At 36.9% G+C, this 22,058-nt stretch overlaps 1 protein-coding gene across 2 annotated transcripts in view; it reads left to right on the top strand.

Annotated features, from left to right (window-relative positions):
- Positions 1 to 22,058, top strand: part of LOC108700148 (dachshund homolog 2) — a 372,744-nt gene that overhangs the window by 224,651 nt on the left and 126,035 nt on the right. The window lies entirely within an intron of this gene.

Raw genomic sequence — 22,058 nt, 5'->3', positions numbered from 1 at the left:
TTATGGATCTCAGCATATTTTTATGCTTCTAGAAAGCAACTTGTACTTTGTCCATTGTTGGGGTTGGGTTTCTCACATGACTTCAGCATTTACTTTTGCTTCGACCCTCATAATAAACAAAAAGAAGAAAGTGGAGCTCAGGGTGTCACGGAAAATCATCAAGGCACACTTGCAGCCCATGGCCGTGCGCTCCCCTGCCTGCTTCAACAAATAGTCATTCGTGTAATGATTTTAGTGAAGTACCTAAATAAATCTGGATTTCAATCTACAAACTCGTCTTATGAATCCTGCTATATGGTTGGCTGCAAGTGATGATGATTTTCCGTGTTACACCACATGACCTGCGTGGAATAGCCGTCACCAAAAGCAGTTGATCCCTCACCATCTTGTCTCCGGGTCATGGACTCCTGTATAGCGTGTTTTCTTTGAGCCCAGAGTGTCCCCTATGTATTCATAGGTCAGTTAAGAGGAATTCTATTTGTTTTTTCCAAATGTTATTGGTATGATTTTAAGCTGCCAGTTCCTGAATAAGAAAAATCACAAGTTAGAGCAGATCAATAGGCTGGGATATCTTGAGTAATACAACTGTATAATCTTTATTCTGCAGCCAGATGTTCACCATACGTGTATGGTAGGGAGTGAACCATAGCAATTTGTAATGGAACACAAATAATTTCCCTCTTAGATGTTTTCTTTTTATAACCTAAAATAGCGCCTTAGGCTCAGTATTATACACAACTGCCTGCTTAAGAACTGGAAAATGTAATGTATTTAAATCAAGTCGGCAGGGCTACTTTGGGTGTCTGAGTCATTAGCTTTTAAATGCAAAAGGAATTAAAAAAAATATATTTGTAAGCCTTGCTTCACGCATATTACACAGGACAAATGGGGTTTGGTTTTATTTCTTTGATATTTCTTGCAACCAGTTTATTCAATGTTTGCTGGCAATCACAGGCTTGTCATATTAAACGGAAAGAATTGTTAAAAATGATACCTCTTTCCTCTCAATTATTCTGCATTCTTCCAGAAACTGGCACTGGCTTAATGAAAGGATCCTGTCAGGTGTATATTGACACAGCTTTTCTGTTTGCTATCAGTTCTAAATGCTGGGATTACCTGACTGATTGTTTTCGCTAAAAAGCCATAATGTAATCTCCAACCTAATACTTCAACAACCATCCACTAATTAAAACCGCAATTATATTTTTGCTCAAACAAAACGACTTAATAAACATTATCGCAAACGGTTTACCCTTCCCAAAAACAATTTATGCACACTAATACAATTTCCCATTAAAATCGCTGCCAGGTAAATTAAAAACTCTCGAAATAGTAAGTAAGTGGGAAATTAATTCAACAGTTTAATCTAGAGCTAATAACAGTTGCAAGCTCAAAAAAAGATTGCTACAGTGGGGAGTTAATTAACAGTTTATTCCCTATTTGATAAAAGTAATCCACTTTAATTCCAGTTTAATTTTACCTCAACGTAATATAAAACCACATGCTGCTTCTGGTGCTGGTAATTATTAGGCTTGTCCTGTGGCCACACCAACCATAAAAGTCAGCAGTATCATAATAATAAGGCTTGTATGGTATGTTGCACTTTAATATGAAGTATTTAATCATTTTGCCTCAATGCAAAGGTGTACAATTCCCAAACTTCCAGGTGTTGTAAGTTATAACAGGATGGGGATGGTTTAGTTTTAGTTAATAACAGCTGGAGATACTCAGATTTGACTTACCTGCCTTTCAACGGATATGTAAACTTTTTCTTTGTGATTTTCTAATGCTAAGAAAAATGATATTCCTCTTGATTTGCTTTCTTTAGCTTTAGGTTTATTAATTGATTGCAGATTCAATTCTCAGAAAAAAAAGCCTTCAGTCTTTTTTCCAACCATAAAGCCCTGGGGTTTTCTGGATAATGGATCTTTCCATAATATGGATCTTCATACCTTTTAGGGGCAGATTTATCAAGAGGCGAATTAATAGAATTAAATCGAATTAATTCAAATTGACCGACCGAAATATATTAAAAAAAATCTAAGTTTTTTTGTTGTTGTGGGTGAATAGTCCGTATTCGTTCAAATGTGTCTGAATTCAAATCGTATGAATCAAACTAATAGTGCATTCGAATCGTACGATTCAAAGTTTTTCCAAAAAACCTTTCAAATTCGAATCAAATTTGGACTATTCCCTTGCCGAAGTACACAAAAAATAGCCCAAAATTCGATTTTCTTTTTTAATTTGAATATTCACTTTGACCTTTGATAAATCTGCCCCTAAGTCTACTAGAAAATCATGTAAATATTAAATAAACCCAATACGCTGGTTTTGCTTCCAATAAGGATTAATTATATCTTAGATTTGGATCAAGTACAAGGTACTGTTTTATTATTACAGAGGAAAAGGAAATTATTTTTTAAAATGTGGATTATTTGGATAAAATGGAGTCTGTGGGAGACAGGTTTTCCGTAATTTGGAGCTTTCTGGATAATGGGTTTCCGGATAATGGATCCAGGGCTGGACTGGGAGGAAACAGCAGCCCTGGCAAAAGTTTTAAAGCAGCCCATGTATTCATGCCATGATATATATTTCCAACCTCAAGATTAACTTGAACTAGTGTTTATTTATAGATATTTTAAGTGCCAAAAGCCTTTCTGTAATTCAGAGCTTTCAGGATAAGGGGCTTCCTTTTAACGGATCCCCTGTAGGATAAAACAATTTAACAGGGTTTAGAAAAGGCTTCATATATAAATAGGGGTCTTGTGATCAATGATTTTAAAGGAAAATTAAAGCCTTTTAAAAACCCTTTGCCCTCCGAATTAAGAAAGTTGAGTGGGCAGGCACCATCTTGTGCCATTTATGTGTTTCCCTGGACTCTCATGTCAGGAGAATTCAAAGTTGAAGCCAATTTGGACATGACTTCAACTGCACATGCTCCTCATTAGTGATGGGTGGATTTATTTGGCAGGCATGAATTTGCAGCGAATTTCCTCATTTCGCCGCCCATAAATGTTTGTGGCGAAAATTCGCAGTGAAAAATTATTTTGACTTCAATGCTTTCGCGAAATTTTTCCGATTCGCCCATCACTACTCCTCAACACATTTGCTAGGAAAAGGACAAGAGGCGCGAGGTGGCACTGGACAACATATCTGATTTTTATAGACAGGTATGGATTCCCCAGCAGGGTTGATCTTGGACCAGCAGCCACAATGCCGCCCCCTCTCCCGTTCCGCATTTAAAATTTCAGCTTCGGAGCAGGTCAAAGGGGACCACATCACTAATGCAATCTCTGCAAGACACAGACTTACCTGTACCTCCACTTTCATAGTGTATATTATCATCTGCCCTTGTGGCCTGTACTATGTTGGGAAGTCCACTACCACATTGAGAGAAAGGATCAGCAATCACCGCTCGGCTATCAGTAAAGCCCTGAAGGAGGGTAAAGCCACTCAACCAGTAGCCAGACATTTTTTAACCCAGGGCCACAGTCTTCCCACCTTCAAATGTATGGCGATTGACCATCAGCCGCCCCTAAACAGGGGTGGGGACAGAGACAATGCACTATTGCGTAGGGAATCGCAATGGATCTTTAAACTGGATACTCTAACCCCCAGGGGCCTCAATGAGTCATTACTACTGGGTTGTTTTATTTAGGACTTCTGTGGTTAAGTTCTGTTGTCCACTGCATTGCTCCCATTGACTGTCCATTGTTCATCAGATCAAGCAACTACTCTCATTGCTGGACTGTAAATACCCCTTTGTGTTCAATTCTATATGTGTACATGGACATGTCTTGCAGGTTCCGAGGTGGAGAATTTCGATTTTATGTATGGTTTGCCATTTCTTGGCTAACTCACACTATTGTTTTTAGACTCATCTGGTTTAGGACACACGTAAGAGGCTCCTGATGCTGACTGTTGGCCAAGGCACTCAATGCACCTGTTACAATGCTGTGGGGCATGTCGGACCATTGAATTTACATGTATGTGGGTAGGGATAATCGACAAACACACTTTTGCTGTTGACCTTAGGACCTAGCCTTTTGACCGAGCCTTTGCCGGGGATGGGCCCACCCGGGCTACACAGGCATTGATCCAAATCCACGGTAGGCCCTGTGCGTGGGCACCGCTGGTTAGTACAGCTATAACACCAGTTATGGTAGTTGGCGTCATTATAAATATCCCTGAGGCTATGGGTCATAGGTCTATTACTACTCCCAAGGGCAAATGAGAGTTATGTGTGTATTGTCATAATCCGATGCCCACCACGGGCCCGCCCACCTCTACTGTAACAGGCATCTTGATGCCATGGTCACCCAGCTACCTCACGACCCCTAAATCGGGGTCTTTCTGGTGCTCAAGTTGGCCTTTATAAGGGTAACAACATTCAGGGCCCAGTGTTATAACCAGTGTGTTTCTTTTATCCTTACGGCGTGTCATCACTATGATGTCAGCAATGTGGGTGGGCTCTATTTTCACTTAGCCTCACTTTGGCTATAAATTACAATTTCTGACACTGCACTGTGTTGCCTTGAGAAAGGTCCTTGTGTGGGACCGAAACGTTGGTTTAATAAACTTTTTTATTTCCAAGTTGTCTTTTCTACAAATCCTGAGCATGCCATCACCTTTTACTTGCTATAATTTTGTTTACATGAGCACCAAGGTATTTTCTACTATCAAGGTGTGCGGCCCATACATGCTGTTTAATATAGCAATAATATATATATATATATATATAGATAGATAATATATTAATATATATAGATAGTATATATATATATATATATATATATATATATATGTATATATATATTTCATATTAAATTATATCAATATAAACAAACACACCTGTCTCTTTTCCTGCTGTAGCCTTTTAGGCCGTTATAAGGAGCATCATTACACAATGGCTTCTTCATGGATTGGTGATTTGTTTTGATTGTGCTTTTATAAGTGTGACTTTCATTTTCATATTTTCTCCTGTTTAGTGCAAGAAGCAACAAATTCATATTTTTTTAACAATATTTATTAATATAAATAATAGGCAAAAAGGATGTTCAGTATAACAAATATTAAAGAAATAAAGCCCATTTATGAACTAATAAGACTCTATATGAACCTAAGGGCTAAGTTAGAACATGATGTTATATAGGATGTGGCAGTTACATATTATGGGACCTATAGCTAGCTACGAAGGGGTTGTTCACCTTCCAAACACTTTTTTCAGTTGAGTTGTTTTCAGATTGTTCACCACAAAATAATAGTTTTTTTCTATTGCTTACCATCTTTTATTTTTTACCGTTTTCACAGGGTAAGGTTAATTATTTAAACATAAAGAATACAAATACCCTGTGCTTCCCAATATGTGTTTGACTAATGAGGTTGAACTATGAAAATACAGTAGATATCTTTCAAAAGTGTATATTTATTCTTTATTGTCTGTATAAACATCAGAAGACATCTGACTGCTTAAATCAAAGCAATGATGGTTTGTTATTGCCTTCACAACCATTGCACATTTATTTTTATATACTTCTTCTATCTTGTATCTAGCTCCCTTCAAGTTCAGCTGTAAACTATAGTCCAGCACTGAGTCAGTATATAGTGTAAGGCTCGAGCAGTAATAGATTTATTTACTCTACATTGGCATTCATCTACTTTTATCTCAGACTGTTAGAAGTCAATGTAATATGATTTTTAGACAGAAAGTCAGAGATCACTTAGTTGAAATACCACTTTATGTAATCAGGAGGTGTGATAATGAATTTCTATACTTGAATAGATGTTTCCTTTACCACAGAAGAAGAAAGAGAACCATTAATGGCCTTAAACTCCTCGCTAACTAATGAATGTTTGGGACTGAATGCTTCTATTTAATTCCTTTCAAGCTACACAGAAAGGCATCTGCAATTTTCTCATGAAACATTTTTTTTTGTGTCAATAACATGAAAAAAAGAAGACACAAAGTCAATTGAGTGGTATTTATAGTCTAATGAAGCTAGCATTTTAAAAGCCAAATCACTTTAATTGCTCTGTGCTAGCCAATGGTTCATTTGCATAACTGTTTAAAGTCTTAGCTTAATTTCTTATCACTGCCTTGCAAACATTAGGATTCAATTATTGGAAATCCAGATCCGGCTTTCACGTTGTCTGGACAAACAGCAGCAGTGCTTGTATGGCATCAAAAATTCTAGCAAATATTTAAGGGGTAGAAACGTATATAAATAGAATTGTTAAGGGTGAGCAAAATACACTTTAGTTTAGTATTCTAACATAAAATTTTTATTTTTTATTGAGTGGTAACAATGAGCTTAAGGGCTCAACCAGTGGGGTAAAGTAAAAATACATCACTTTGCATCTGTTTATTGTACTTTGCTCCATACTAAGTGAAGGCAGCCATAAGTGTGTATCATTGCTAGAACAACATGGACCATTCCTCGTAGGCAGGGTTGGACTGGGGGGCCCGGGGCCCACCGGGGCTGGTTTCTCTGGCCCCCCCTCTGACCCCTACCCATACTGGGGCCCCTGCCATGTGTGCACACCCCCCCCCCCGCATGCACTTGTACTGAATGGCATCTTTGCTAAGTCCCTGGTGAGAGGCACAACTCCTGGCTCCCGCACGTGCTTGCACCTCTCACTACCACAGGCTCAGGGCTGCTGTAACAGGGGACGCTCATGAGCAGTAGCCAGAGCGCACACCACCCCACGCATGCGCTCACTCACACCTTTCTGGCCAGAACCAGCAGGAGTGGGCTCAGTGCAGCGGTGACAGGGAGCAGGTTTGGGCTGGTGGGGGCCACAAGAGCTGGGGCCCACGAGAGCCGGGGCCCACCGGGTTTTTTTCCCAGTGTCCCGTCGGCCCAGTTCGACACTGCTCGTAGGTATCCAACTGATTGGCTGAAGCAATGGGAACTATGTGATTATTGTTTGGTAATTAAGGCAGACACCTAAATGATCAGAGCAGGAACAAACTTTGAAGAAAATAAATCAAAAGTTTGTTTTATTGAAGATTTACTTTATCAAGGGTAAAAGTTAAAACATGATAATGTGCAATTTCATAAAATTCCCGGTAACATGATGAGGTCATAAGACGGAGAAAAGGAAAGTGATTTTGTTGTGCTCTTCTACCAGTTTACTCTCAATTTCGGCTACAACAGATTCGACTCTCGCACACCCTAATGTAATCAAAGGTAAAGATACCTGGAGCTCAAAAGGTAGAGGTTTGGCCGCCTCACGAAAACTGCTCCATAGAAAAAAGCCCAATGGGGATTGATGCAAGCAAGATTGCCTTGCGTGTTTAATGCAAGCAATGGCATCAATCCTGTGTGCTATTGGACTTTTTTTCTATAGAATCAATGTTGAGCCACATTTATTAGGTTTGATAGCAGAGGTAGCACATTAATGACCATAGTTTGAAAAGCTAATGGTACAAAGAAAACACACGCACACTCAGGCCCTTCAACAGTTACCGCTGGTGCCCAAAGCCTAAGGGAGAAGGCACTCCCAATGGACCAATGTAAGGAAACAAAAGGCTGGCAGACGGAGCGAATTAAACCGGGGTCCTACCCCTGGTATGTTTATTGCGTCAAACAACGTTTAGGAGGGCGTTCCCCCCTTCGTTCCGCCCTCCGAAACGTTGTTTGACGCAATAAACATACCAGGGGTAGGACTCCGGTTTAATTCGCTCCGTGTGCCAGCCTTTTGTTTCCTTACATAGTTTGAAAAGCACCTTTAGATGAAATTACTGCACGCTCATACATTCAATGTCTTCAAGATTGAGTAGATGATTTTTAAAGGGAAAGCAAAGGAACACTTCTCTTTAATATTTGTGCAGAATGTCTGTACTCCATTAACTGTCCGTTGTCTATTTCAGTGAAAAAAAAAAAAAAGCTTTATATTTCCCCAAGAACAAAACAACCATTGATTTTTACAAAACCTAAAATGGGTCCAGCCAAATATTTGTTTTAATGCTCATTCTTATTAAACTAGACAGCATTATTACAGCAAGACATTAAAGATCTGTAATGCAACTTTAATATTGGTATAAGATGGTAATGCCACAGGATCGTGCTCTGAAGATGAAATAGTTCTCATTTACTTTTCCCTGTAATGAATACTAATGTGTCATGGGGCCAGCAGACATATTTTGCTTTCTGTTCTCTAGCTCAGCAATGGGTTATTTGGAACAAGATATAAAAACATTTAAAGTGAATCCAGTTGACGTTTTACACCAGATAAACAATGTCCCAGGAAGCACCTTTGCTTGTTCCTCTGAATTGGAAAGGCTAATTTCAAACTGGGAGATTAGTATCTGCTATGTGCAGCTATCTAGAAATAGGTTTCATTGTTTCTAATTGGGCTGCTTGGATAGACTCACTGCATATTATGCCACTCTATATATATAACAAATAAACCTTATCAGTTACTAACTAAGTGTTTCTTAGCTATAATGCTGGAGACATATATGCAAGTAGGTCACCCTGTGTGGTCCAATCTAGTCTAGCTAGCTCTGGTTAGAGATGAGCCCTTACAAAGTCCTTGCAGATAAGGTTCATGGCACTATCTTAGGACAGCCAAACACCTGTTTAAATGATATATGTCCCTGGACATAGACCAGTGCTGTGCCTTAAGACCATCTATAATGGACAAACAAAATTGGATGCAGTTGTTGTCTGAAATAACACCATTCATTAATGGTAGTTGAGCCCAAACATAATCTTTGCCCTTCATCATACTTGTACTCTGCACTGTTGCATCTATTTTGCCTCCTGTTCCACATTGTGCACAAGTTGACATCATAACTTAACCACAGTTGCCCGTGTTTTGATGCATTGGTCACTCTTGCATCAGGTACATCTTCTCCATTGTCACAGCAATGACACTGGAATTATGGGAAAGGTTGCTACATTGTGGGTAAGAAAACATGGCTTCTGAAAGTTCACTTTTCTCACTGCAAATAGAGTTTCAAGAAGGAATAGTCATTAAAACACTGCTTGCAACATCCACTGTCAGGTGTCAATGGCAACACTATCCAATTTTACTGCAGGATAGGCGCTTGGAGAACACTGATGGCAAGATTTAATTTTTTGTTTCTGCTGAAATAAAATGCTCAAAGGAAATTGTAATAAATGGAATTTATGGCAAAAAAGAATTTTAAAAATGTTGTTAATATTTCTATGCACATTCAGGTCTCAAGCAAGCAAAGCTATAGACAAAAATAACAGCAAATCATTAATGAACTTTTACTCCCTGATTTTTTTTTTAGTGCTTGTTACATGTTCATAGTGTGCCATACAGCGTACCCATACTTGGGTAATTCCAGCCTATTGTCCCAAGTTATTAATCATTACTCTTTTGTTAGATGTGGCATGTTTTACTTAATTCGGCCACCACCTATCTATATGATATTGTACTACAAATTCTAGGCCTCTTATAAACAATTCCAGTGTCTCCTATTAATGGCTGTATGGAGTCCAATGTATTAGTGTTGTTGCGAAAAGAAGAGGAATAGCCGGATCACTTTTATTCCTTCTTTTTTTTTCAACAATATTTTTATTGTTTCACAAACAAATGCCAAATGTACATCACAAAAGTGTGGCAGGTCATCAAAAATAATGTAAACAGTCATGAGCGGTCACAAGTAAAATATCAGCGCACATTGACATCAACTTTGGTTACACAATAATAAAACAGTAAAATCAAAGAGCCACCTAGTCAGGAAATCGCATGGAAAAGACTGGGAAATAGCAAAATAAGTCATCGGAACATTAATAAATCACAAAAATAAAATCGAGTGATAGCAGGAGAGTCAAATGGAAAGAAGCTGACAAACATTGGGATCACTGTGTCTGTACTCCAACCAGGGCTGCCAAATCCTGAGGAATTTATCATGGGTGTTATTGAGAAAACTAGCTAATTTTTCATTCACCATAATCCAATCCATTTTATGTTTAAAAGCTAGAATAGGAATAGCTGCAGCTTTCCACGCCTTAGCGATGGTTTGTTTCGCAGCCAAAAATATACATGTCAACAGTTTGTGTTGTAGTTTAGAGAAACCATCACATTTACCATTCAAAAGTGCTATCATTGGGTCACTTTTATTCCTTCTTGACAGTTGGTTCTTTCAGCCTAAAGATTTTCCATGTTCTGAAGCACTTAATATGATGAATCAAATTAAACTAAGTACTAATGTCAAAACCAATACAAGATGCGGACAAAATACATGTTTGACCATTCTTTATCTAGCAAAGTATTATGAGGGTTTTATACCATTGCTTAAATATACCTTGTGTGCTTGACAAATGCATTTTGAAAGTATTGTGACTGCATTTAGGTCGTGCTGCAGTCTAATGCTGGAAATATGCTTCTTAATTTATTAAGTTTCTAGCAAAAAAATATGAATGTATATATGCATATACAGTATTTATTTATAAAGGTATGGAACCTGTTATCAAGAATGCTTGGGACCTGGGGTTTTCTGGATAAGGAATCTTTCCATAACTTGGATCACCATACACTGTCTGCTAAAAAATCAGTTAAACATTTAATAAACCCAATAGGATTATTTTGCCACCAATAGGGCTTAGTTGGAATCAAGTACATGGTAGTGTTTTATTATTACAGTAAAATTTAAACCTGCCAACGGCCCAGTGTCATGTTAGTAATAATCACTCTCCAATCAATCCAGGGAACACAAACAGTTAAAAGCTCCACTCCACTTCTTTGGGCATTCCTAAGAGGCCATGCAGATCCTACACTTTAAAATCGTCTTCTTCTTGTATTATTTAAGTTTTCCCTCCATATTATGTACCTTGTACAAAAAGTATGGGGGTTACTTTGGGATGAAGATATCCCTGTATTACATATATAACATGAACTGCCATATTGAGTAAATTTTCCATGGACACCATGGAGCACTAGTCCATGGACCAAGAAGTAAACACTGTTGGGACCTTAGCTGTTAATACCATAGTTGAGGCAAGAAATTTGGCAGCTTCACAGTAAGTATAAATTCAGAAGTGAGAAATTGGTATTTTATAGAATACTTTCATTGCTCTATATTTGCCACATAGTTATACAAATGGCATACACATATATATATATATCTATATATATCTATAAATAAATAAATAGATAGATAGATAGATAGATAGATAGACAGACAGACAGACAGACAGACAGACAGACAGATAGATAGATAGATATACGGCACATTTTGACCTTTGTTTTATGCTTTGATCTCAGATAGAACAGCACCTCTACCTACTGAAACTGAAAAGAACTGGAAACACTCACATGGATGGGGATACACAGACACTGCTTGGGAACATTTACTTTAAACTGCCTGGCCTTGACAGGAAAACATTATTTGCTACAATTTTTTTATGTTTAACCCTCAAAAAATAAATAAAGTAGGACATAAAATATATACAGATTTAAAAATTAAAAAAAATGTTTTAGAGGCCTATTTATCAGGCTGTATAAAGTTATTTATGCTGTATAAAAATCAGTGTTAAATAAACCAGGATAAGACAAATCCTTAGACAAATAACACATTTGTACAATTGATTATTAAAGCACTAAACATCTTACATTTGAATCAGTATTTGTCTGTGTTAGTATCCATCTATTACCCAGCTGCAGTCAGGATAAAGTAAAATTTAATCAAAGTATGTTTACTTAGAAAAGTGTTGAAATAGAGCTGCCAGATGGCATGATCCCTTGATGCCCCCAGCAGCATATAATATAAGAGCACATGTATTAATAATTTAACGATGATGCTATAAATCTATCTCTAGACCAATCTAGCAGATGAGGCAGAACCTTATATTTCCATAATGGAGATTAAACTTCTAAAATGCTAGTGATTGTTATATTTTATGATCCCCAAGACTTTATGATAGAAAACACAGATTGCAAGAAGTATTTTGGCTTGATGTGAGCTGAAACGTCTGACAGGCAGGCTCTATAACTTGTTAATGCATTTATATAGGGCTTGTGTCTAAACTTATATCATGAAATACTGTACTTCTATATTGGTCCTTGGGGATCACATGAGTGTGGCCCTGCATGTCAAGTTTTATTGTACTGCTTCAGGAGGGCAACAACTGCTACTATTAGGCTTCTCTGAAGAGGAGGGTCTCTATCTACCGGTTTATAAACCATTCTAAATAAAACCGTAAAATGATATGTAATAGCAATGAATAGGTTAGCACCCCATTTTAAACGAAGCTGCATCAAGAATCCAATGTACCTTTAGAGTTATAAATGTTACAAATGTTTTTCTATAAATTATGTGGACAATTCATTTGTTAATGAATGTATTGTTTTTGAAAGAATTGCTCCATTCATCTAGAAAAGGTTACTCCACATTCGCTGATTACAGAATGTATGTTGCCAACTTTAAATTAATTCTGATTAATGCATCTAGAAATATATCTGTCATGTTCACTGCTGCATATACCACTTAAGCTCTCGTTTGCCACTGCTACCAATATAATGCATTAATGTGCCGTATCTGCTTTATTACAAAGAATCTAGATGATTACAAACAAGGTTATGTTTAATAGAAATTGAATCTAGGTGAACTACAAAGGTTGATCTGAGTAAAAGTATGTTTATTTAAATAACAAACAAATTATATACATACATATTTAAAGGGATATTATAAGACCAGGTGAGGATGGAGTTTTTTGGTTTTAAGTCTGCAAATGTAAGTCTTGGGCATCCAGTGGGTCATTTTGCTGCAGGGTGGGCATCCCACTTATTAAAAATGACTACACAAGGGCACACAAGGGTTTTTTTTCTACAAGTAGCACAGGTTACAATAAAGTACTCAAACTGAACCAGATTTACAGATCTGGCCATTCTGTATGAGGATCAGAAAATGGCCCATTCTGCATTTTATGCCCAATGGGACTAAAACATAATTTTAGATCATCAAGTATTACATTTGCAAAGTTACAAGCCAACCATAATTACTATAAATATGTATATCTTTTGAATTATGGAAACAATCTGATTTTACTACATAAGTCCCCATCCCATGTTCATTACATAGCAAGGAGCTTATCTGGGAAAACTGTAAGTAGAGGAGATCAGGAGTTAGTTATCTTTTTTTACTTTGCTTTTTTTGTTCAGCAACAAGACTGACAATCCCAATGTCCTTTATCCAAATTAGGACCAGATTCAGTCCAGTGGGAACAATTTAAATTAATGCTTGAGACATTTTGAGGCCTATTTATTAAAATTCGAGTAAACTTTATTTGTCTAAAACCACAAATGCCATAAAAGTTATCAAAAGATCAGAATATAAAAAAAATATGAATATCCCCAAAACCTCTAAATATGTGTGTCTTTTTCTGTTAATTACTAGCAAAAAAAAATCTGAAAACCTCTAAAAGTCCAAATTGATTAAAAACGGTCCAATAGGATCAGCGCAGCTTCCATTGACTTCCATGGGACCTGGACAGCTTTTACTTGGCACAGTTTTGTATTAGAGTTTTTTTGTGGTTTATTACACTTAATACATCTAACGTTTTAGCATTTTAAAGAAATACAGAAAATACAGAGATTCATGAAAAAATTAAAAATTCAAATGTTAGTAAACAGGCCCATAAAACTCCATAGAGGGGAAATCTGGAATTGAATTAGGAATGGAATCATCTCTGATTCTCCACCTCGATTATGGTTTAAAGATACTACTGTAGGTTGGGATTACTACACTTATGGGGTTATTTACTAAACTCCGAATGCCAAAAACCCCCAAAATTTTTGTTTTTTTAGTATAAAATCCAAATTTTTAGTGAAAAAGAAATCACAAATTTTTCAGGAAATTTATTAAACCCTGAGGATGTAAAAGTCAGAATCAGAAAATCTGTCATCTCAGATCTGTCGAGGTTGCATACAAGTCAATGGGAAAAGTCCCAATGATTTTATGATGTGCGCTGGGTTTTGTGCAATACCCTGAAGTTTTCAGAGTTTTCGGGCAAAAAGCATAAGAAATCTGAGTTTATGGGTGAAAAATCCGAAAAAAATTTGAAAATCGGGTGGAAATTCTGGAAAAATATTTAAATTCGTATTTTTCACAATTTTTTCCAGCAAACAAAATTTTCGGGATAGTGTATTAATAAATAAGCCAAAAAAACCTGTGCGGATGTGGTCGGAGTTTTTTCCAGAAAAAATTTAGATAAATTCAGACTTTGATAAATAACCCCCTTACTGTACTTGATACCCAACAGATACCATAACTTGTTTGCTCACAGTCAGAAACTGGGGGATTTCAACTTCTATACAACAAATCAAGCAACCATACAAGCAAAAGATTGATTATTGTAACAGGCCTGTATTTCGGAAACAATTCAAAATAACTGCCTGTGGTTTTCATTTTGTTAACATTCTTTTATTTTTTACATTCTATTTAACCTTAGTGCCACTTTCTCCATTAATTTCTGCAGACTTGCAGCACTATAAATTATCACACAGAAATATATGTGCAGGCATAAGGCGGAAACAAAGCTTGTTCCTTTTCAGCCAAAGATAGGGTATATTTCCTTTTGATCTATGACAGTGTTCCTTTTATTAATAGGCAAACACCCATAAATAAAGATGCATTTGTCTGCTGGTTTAGATGTAAAAAGATTATTAAAGTACTAGAGAGTTTTTTTAAAATACTATGCATTTATTATATGCTATGGAAGAAAATGCTTTAAGATGCAATTATACCACTTACTGATTTGCATTTTAAATATAAATTACGTGCATTCAAATATAAAATGAATAAAAAGAAGATTCAAGCTGTGTGGGTTGCAAATGTCAACATCTCATTTTTTGCACATTACTGTCCAAGCTTTTCTGTGGGTACTTTTTTTTAAAATTTGCATCTCAGATGCTCAAACCCAAGTACAGTGACCCATGGAATTTCCCAAGATCAAGGCCCACAATGCATCACAAATGAAAAAATTAGGCATTTCAGTTCAGAAGCATGGCAGAAATAGAGACATAGTGGCAAATTTACTTACCTTCGAAGTTGCGCCAGCGTTGGCTTCACCGCACTTTGCCAGGCAAAGTTTCCCCAGGGCGCCACTAATTCACTAAAATCCGAAGTTGCGCTTAGGGAGGCGAAAGGTAGCGAAGTTGCGCTACCGTTAATTTGTCAAGCAATGCGAAGTTACGTTAGCGAAGCCTAATTTGCATACGGCGCCAAGTTAAAGTACAATGGACGTATATGTAGCAGCAAATACATTACACTACACAAGGCCGGTGAAGTAACGAAATTACGTCACACTGGTGGATTTTCGCTAGAGTTAGCCACTTCAATGACTAACGATGGAGATGATTCACCAGCTTGACATCATTTAGTTACTTCGACGTTTTACTAACGGGTGCAGGCATCACTTCGCTAGTAAAGGAGATAGACGCTAGCAATGCTTCTCACTCTGGCAAATTTTCGCTCTGGTGAATGGACGTAACTCGGCAAATTTAGTAAGATGCGGATTCTACTGACCTTTACCTCTTTCGCCAGACTTGCCTTTGCCAGCTCAGACCAGGCGAAGTGCAATGGAGTGCATAGGACTTCCTCAATTTTTAGTGGAAAAATGTTATAAGTCCCAAAAAATGCTGGCGTCTTTTCCTTTTGTTCAGAGTGATAGCCTGCAAAAGTACTTAAAAATGTTTTTTGGGTACACGGGTTCCCCCATACATTTTCTAATATATGGAACATAAACTATACATTGGGCTCATGTGTAGGACAATATAACAACTCTATTTTCTTTATTAAGGTTCCCTGGACTTGTGTAATGTAATGTATTTGCTGCAACATATATCCATTCAACTTTATAATTTCCCGCCGTAGCCTGAGCAAAGACCTCTAACGAAGTTGCGCTATGCATAATTGAACACTAGCGCATCTTCTTTGAAAAGCCGTCATTGGTGAATTTTCGCAGGTTACTAAATTTTCCCCATAGTTCTTCTGTCAGTGACTTATCAGCCTTTAATTAATCATCTTCTGCTATATATTTTATTGAATAATGCAAACAATAATTATAGTCGCTGCCAGCCATTAATATATATGTTTCTAGGCACAATTGTAGGTCACTAAATTATACCCTAAATGTAAACATTCAAAATAATTAGTATAAGGATTATGTAGCAACATTGGCAAATGTTCAGCAGCCCATTGCACAAAAGGTATAATTAGCATTTACTGTTAGTTCATTTACTTGTGCAAACATCCCTTTATAACTGTATGACCCCCACCTTTCTAATGAATAGGTCTAGTCATCGGTATAAGCCAATCAACAGACAGCATTTTTGGTCACCTGTTTGATATAGGTTAGTAGACCTGGGCAGATTTTGCACTTTTTTATTACATTAGGTTGTCATGTACTGATATAGACAAATTTGTAACCAATCCAATAATCCAAAATGTACAATTATAATTGGGAATTTAAATCACCTGCCAATTCTATATGCCTGCAAGATTTGTGATCCTCTTGTTTTGTCCAAAGGCAAAACAGTGATCCCTAGTGATTAGTGCAATATATGTGGCAACATTTTAACATATTTGTTTGCTCCCTCTCTCCCTAAAAAATCGATTTGCAGAGGTACTTGTGATATCTGAATGTAGGAATAATTTTACAACATGAATTTACCCCTAAATTCAATCTACATTCACCACAACCTTTAAAGCATGTTTGAAACCTTTTGCTTTGCAATAAACTGTTAAATGAATGCATAATAAACCCAACACAACTTAGATCATTTGCCCACTATTTGTATAGATTACCGACACTGTTAATTTGCTTGTGCAAGCAACTGAAGCCATTTAATTTCCTGTAATCCTGCTAAATCAGAAGTACACACAAACACGCCATATTTAATAATTATATCTATAGCTTTAGCCAGCCAGTTTTCACATATTGACTTACAAGCTGCCAAATTTTGTAGACACCCTCCTAATCAAAAAGTTTGTGTTAATCCCTTAGACCTCAGGTGTATTTTAGGTGATAATTCTACAAAAAATAGGCTGTCATCCAGAAGAGAAGGAATCTGTTAAATTGTGGTATGTTTTAAAGTATAACAAAGCTATTAAATTTGCAATACTGGAGCCAATTCATTTTAGTCATGACATCACGTAGAACCTGAAGTATTAAATAAAAGCTAAACAATGCCAAATGGATTTGGCTGAGATCAAAAGCCAAATCTATTTCTTCTCTTTCATCTCCAGTGTTCCATTTCCTAGGAGTATGACCTTAGTCAAACATCTATTAAAGTTTGCTTTTGATCTTAACCTCCTATGTTTGAAATAAAGGACAATCTTTACATTTTTCCAACAGACAAGCACACTATTGTGTTTCAGACGTCCGACTGTTTGTGAGTAAATAGAATTCCATGATAAAGTTGTCAAAGTCAGCTCTAATTGGACAATTATTTTTATGTTAGATATATATGAATCAAAAGCAAACATTCTTTCAAGGGTCACCGAAAGATGTTCTAAGTTACACAAAGGAAAATGATCTCTTATCTATAGTTAAAATGCCTGGTAATCTGTAGTCAATCTAATGAAAAGTAATGAAATTTATCATTAAGAACTTTAGAGCTGGGTATTCCGATCCATGTTTATTGTCTGAAAAAGTGAGTGTTATTTATTGCATTCCTTAAAAGGCATGTAAAGTCTAAAATAGAATAAGGCTAGAAATGCTGTATACTAAATATAAACATGAACTTACTGCACCACAAACCTAATCAAACAAATAATTTATGCTTTCAAAGTTGGCTACAGGGGGTCACCATCTGGTAACATAGTGAAACATCTTTGCAAGACTAAGACTGTGCACATGCTCAGTGTGGTCTGGGCTGCTTAGGGATTGTCATAAACAAAGCTGCTTGAGTTCTGCATGACTGGGAAGTAGGACGAGGGCTCCCCCTGCTGTTCATAAGTATGATTGTTTCCCTGCTCAGCAGTTAGGGAACATCTGACAATTCCTATCCACAGCAGTAAATGAAAGGAGAATTTCACTGCATACAGTCAGGTTTCTTATAAAAAAGGTACACATTTTTAATTAAAGTATATTGGACATAGGTTTCTTTTTCATTAAAGAAAGTAAAAATGGGATTTTATTTTTTGCCTTTACATGCCCTTTAAAAATGTTATCACTTCTTATATTTTTAGAATTAACATTCGATTCACTACATGTTCAGTTGTCTAACTTAAGAAGTGATATTTTTACGTTCATTTTAGCTGAATTGCATGCAGTATTTTATAGCATTCGTTATTTTGTGCGTTATTTTGTGCGATATTTTATAGCATGCGTTATTTTGTGCTATATTTTATAGCATGCGTTATTTTGTGCGATATTTTATAGCATGCCTTATTTTGTGCGGTATTTTGTGCGATATTTTATAGCATGCCTTATTTTGTGCGATATTTTATAGAATGCTTTATTCTGTGCGTTATTTTGTGCGATATTTTAAGGTATTTGATATTGTCACATGTTATTAGTGCAATCTATAGCACCTAAGACATTGGGGATGCCATGCAGAGTAGAAGTCTATTTTTACAGTATTCCAGTCATTCCTTTTCCTGGGAAACTTAATATAATTCCATGACACAGAACGTAGTACATTCTGGATCTGCCCAAGGTATCATGAAAATGTGTTAGTGGCTGTAGGTAAGGCTCCAGTTCCTCATAAAGGTCTTTAAATGCTGCCCTACAACTCCTCACTACATCGTCCTCTATTAATCCATCTGATGTTGTTTAGTAACGCCTACTCCTGGGAGGTGTTACATTTCACAGTAATTATTGCACTATTTAATGCTTTTATCGCTTAAAAGATGTTAGTGAATAATGTGTTAGGATTAATTCTATTCTATAAATATTGCAATGCAATTAGAATACCGCTGTGCAGAAATGTAGAATTAACGCTTGCGATATGTCTATTAACGCATGTGAAAATACTTTGAATACCATGTCTTAAATACCGCACAAAACTGTGCGTTAAGGAATATCAACCTTTTGTGAATCAGCCCCTTTGTCTGATTCATGTCATGCAAAATAATTTTTTTTCAAAACACATCAGTTAATAGTGCTGCTCCAGCAGAATTCTGCACTGAAAACCAGATTTTTTTTATATTTAATTTTGAAATCTAACATGGGGCTAGACATATTGTCAGTTTCCCAGCTGCCCTCAGTCATGTGACTTGTGCTCTGATAAACTTCAGTCACTCTTTACTGCTGTACTGCAAGTAGGGTTGCCACCCGGCCAGTGTTTTACCGGCCTAGCTGGTAAAACACTTGCCAAGGCCGGGGCCGTTATTACAAATTTACCAGCAATGTAGTTGCTGGTAAATTTGTAATACCTATAAAAAAAGCCCTTGGCCTGCCCCCAATTCACTCAGAACTTACCTTTTTTACAGCCTTCTTGTCATTTTGCGATGTTGCTCTGCCCCCTTTTGCATCATGGTACATGGCTCCTCCCCTTTTGCATCACAGACCACCCCTTTTGTTCCCGTCCCCCCACCGGCTGGTAAAAGTTTTCAGAAAAGGTGGCAACCCTAACTGCAAGTTGTAGTAATATCACCCCCTCCCTCCCTCAGCAGTCTTACAACAGAACAATGGGAAGGTAATCAGATAGCAGCTCCCTAACACAAGATAACAGCTGCCTGGTAGATTTTTTAATCTACAGCACCCACAGCACTCTACAGCACTCAATAGTAAAAAGCCAAGTCCCACTGTGACACATTCAGTTACATTGAGTAGGAGAAACAACAGCCTGCCAGAAATCAGTTCCACCCTAAATTGCTGGCTCTTACTGAAGGCACATGACTAGGCAAAATGACCTGAGATGGCTGCCTACACACCAATATTACAAATTAAAAAAAAATACACTTGCTTGTTCCGAAATGAAATTTTATATTGTAGAGTGAATTATTTGCAGTGTAATTTAGAAATAAAAACTACACCTTAAAAATTATGACAGAATCCTTTTAATGTACAGTAGATATGAATGGATAACTTAGTTAAGGTATTAGTCCATATTTCTTCATAGCCTTAAAAAAGTGGGAATTCTTGAAAAGGCATAAGGAAGCATTCACTTACCTTGAAACAGTGCGGAAAATGCAATTTTGAATGCCATGTTTTTTCCCCACAATGTACAATGCAGGTATTAAATTGGATTCAGCTGGGGTGTGTCTTACACAACTGCTCTGATTCGTCAAAATGGGCGCACCTACACTTACGGTTTAATTAGACATACCAATTTTGCTGAATATTTGCAGTATGCCAGTATGCGAATTTATGACCATGCCTGATTCACTAGGCGCAAATGTGCTGCACCTATTGACACAGGGCACTGAGGGAACATTGGAGCTCCAGAGTTCACACAGCGCTGTGCGGCAGTAGTCACAGCAATGCTCAGTTTGGAAAGGAAGGCAGAAAGTGATGATCAGTGCAGAGCATAATTATACAGAAGTGTGTAGAGAGCATTTGGACATAAGTATCCTCAATGAAAGTGGTTTTAGACACAACATAGAACAGGGAAAATTGTCCACTGCATCTGCAAATGTAAATGTTCCTAATTCTCTATATCTTTTGTTGGTTAATTCAAATGTTGCAATTGCGACACTTGCACATATGTACACATATGAAAATACAGTACAGTGTGGTGCATTTTGCTTTTTCCAGGGCACACACTGACAGTCACTAGCATGCTTAGTTACACATAATATCTTTGAGGGCATTTGTGAGTTTATTGGAGCCTCCAGTGCATTATTTTCTGTGATACCCAATATGGGTCTTTCATCTTTCCAGATGTTTTATCGACTTTGTTAAGTGTCTTATATTTGACCCTGAGCTAATAACAGCAAGCTAGTTTCTCTGTTTCATTGATTCAATGTTTCCAGCCAGGCAACATTTCCATTATTTTAATTCTGATTATTATTTGTTGCAATGTGTTGACTGTTAATGTAATTAAGTGTTTTGTTTTTATATTGAAACATGCATCAGTTCACTGACTCATCATTTCATTTAATTAATTGCCAACCCAAGAATTTGATCACTAAGTGCTTTCCTTTTGTTAATTTAGTTGTTCACAGTTTTGACAGGAAAGCTTTCAAAGTAATATGAAGAGATGGGAACAGTACAACCAATTAGATACTATACCAATTATATTCACTTTTTAGTGTGCACTGATTATTCTGTACAGCCTTTAGAATAAGTAAAACATGCTTTGTGTTTCCTGGGCAGAAAGAAATTCCTTCCATTGCCCAGCATTTTTTAAGCAACTATTATTTCCTTGTACAGCATCCTTCACAAAGTTAAAACACCTAAGATACAGTATGTCAGTGCAATGACAACCCCTTCTACAGCATGTTACTACATGGTACACTGGGCTTTACTCATCTGTCATCCTATAAAGGCTGAATAGGCCATAGTAGGATAATCTTCATTAATGTGGCCTGCAGAGCCATGTTTCTGGCAGTATATGAGCATTGATAACTAGTGTTAAAGGGGTCATTCACATTTAAAAGAATTGTTCAGTATAAAAATTAAAACTGGGTAAATAGATAGGCTGTGCAAAATAAAAAAATGTTTCTGATATAGTTAGAAAGGCAAAAATGTAATGTATAAAGGCTGGAGTGACCGGATGTCTAACATAACAGAACAGAACACTACTTCCTGCTTTTCAGCTTTCTTGGTTTACACTGATTGGTTACCAGGCTGTAACCAATCAGTGACTTGAGGGGGGGCATATGGGCCATAACTGTTGCTTTTGAATCTGTGCTGAATGCTGAAGATCAATTGCAAACTGAACGTTATTTACCATGTGGCCCCCCTGCAAGTCGCTGACTAACTCAGAGTTAGAGAGCTGAAAAGCAGGAAGTATTGTTCTGGCTATTATGTTAGACATCCAATCACTCCAGTCTTTATACATTACATTTTTGTCTAACTATATTAGAAACATTTTTTACTTTGCACAGCCTATCTATTTATCCAGTTTTTATTTTTACACTGAACTGTTCCTTTAAGTTAACTTTTAATATGTTATAGAATGACAAA

The sequence above is a fragment of the Xenopus laevis genome, chromosome 8S (assembly GCF_017654675.1).
Source record: "Xenopus laevis strain J_2021 chromosome 8S, Xenopus_laevis_v10.1, whole genome shotgun sequence".
NCBI classification, from domain to species: domain Eukaryota; kingdom Metazoa; phylum Chordata; class Amphibia; order Anura; family Pipidae; genus Xenopus; species Xenopus laevis.
The sequence above is the reverse complement of the archived record's forward strand: the minus strand, read 5'-3'. Positions and strand labels throughout refer to the sequence as shown.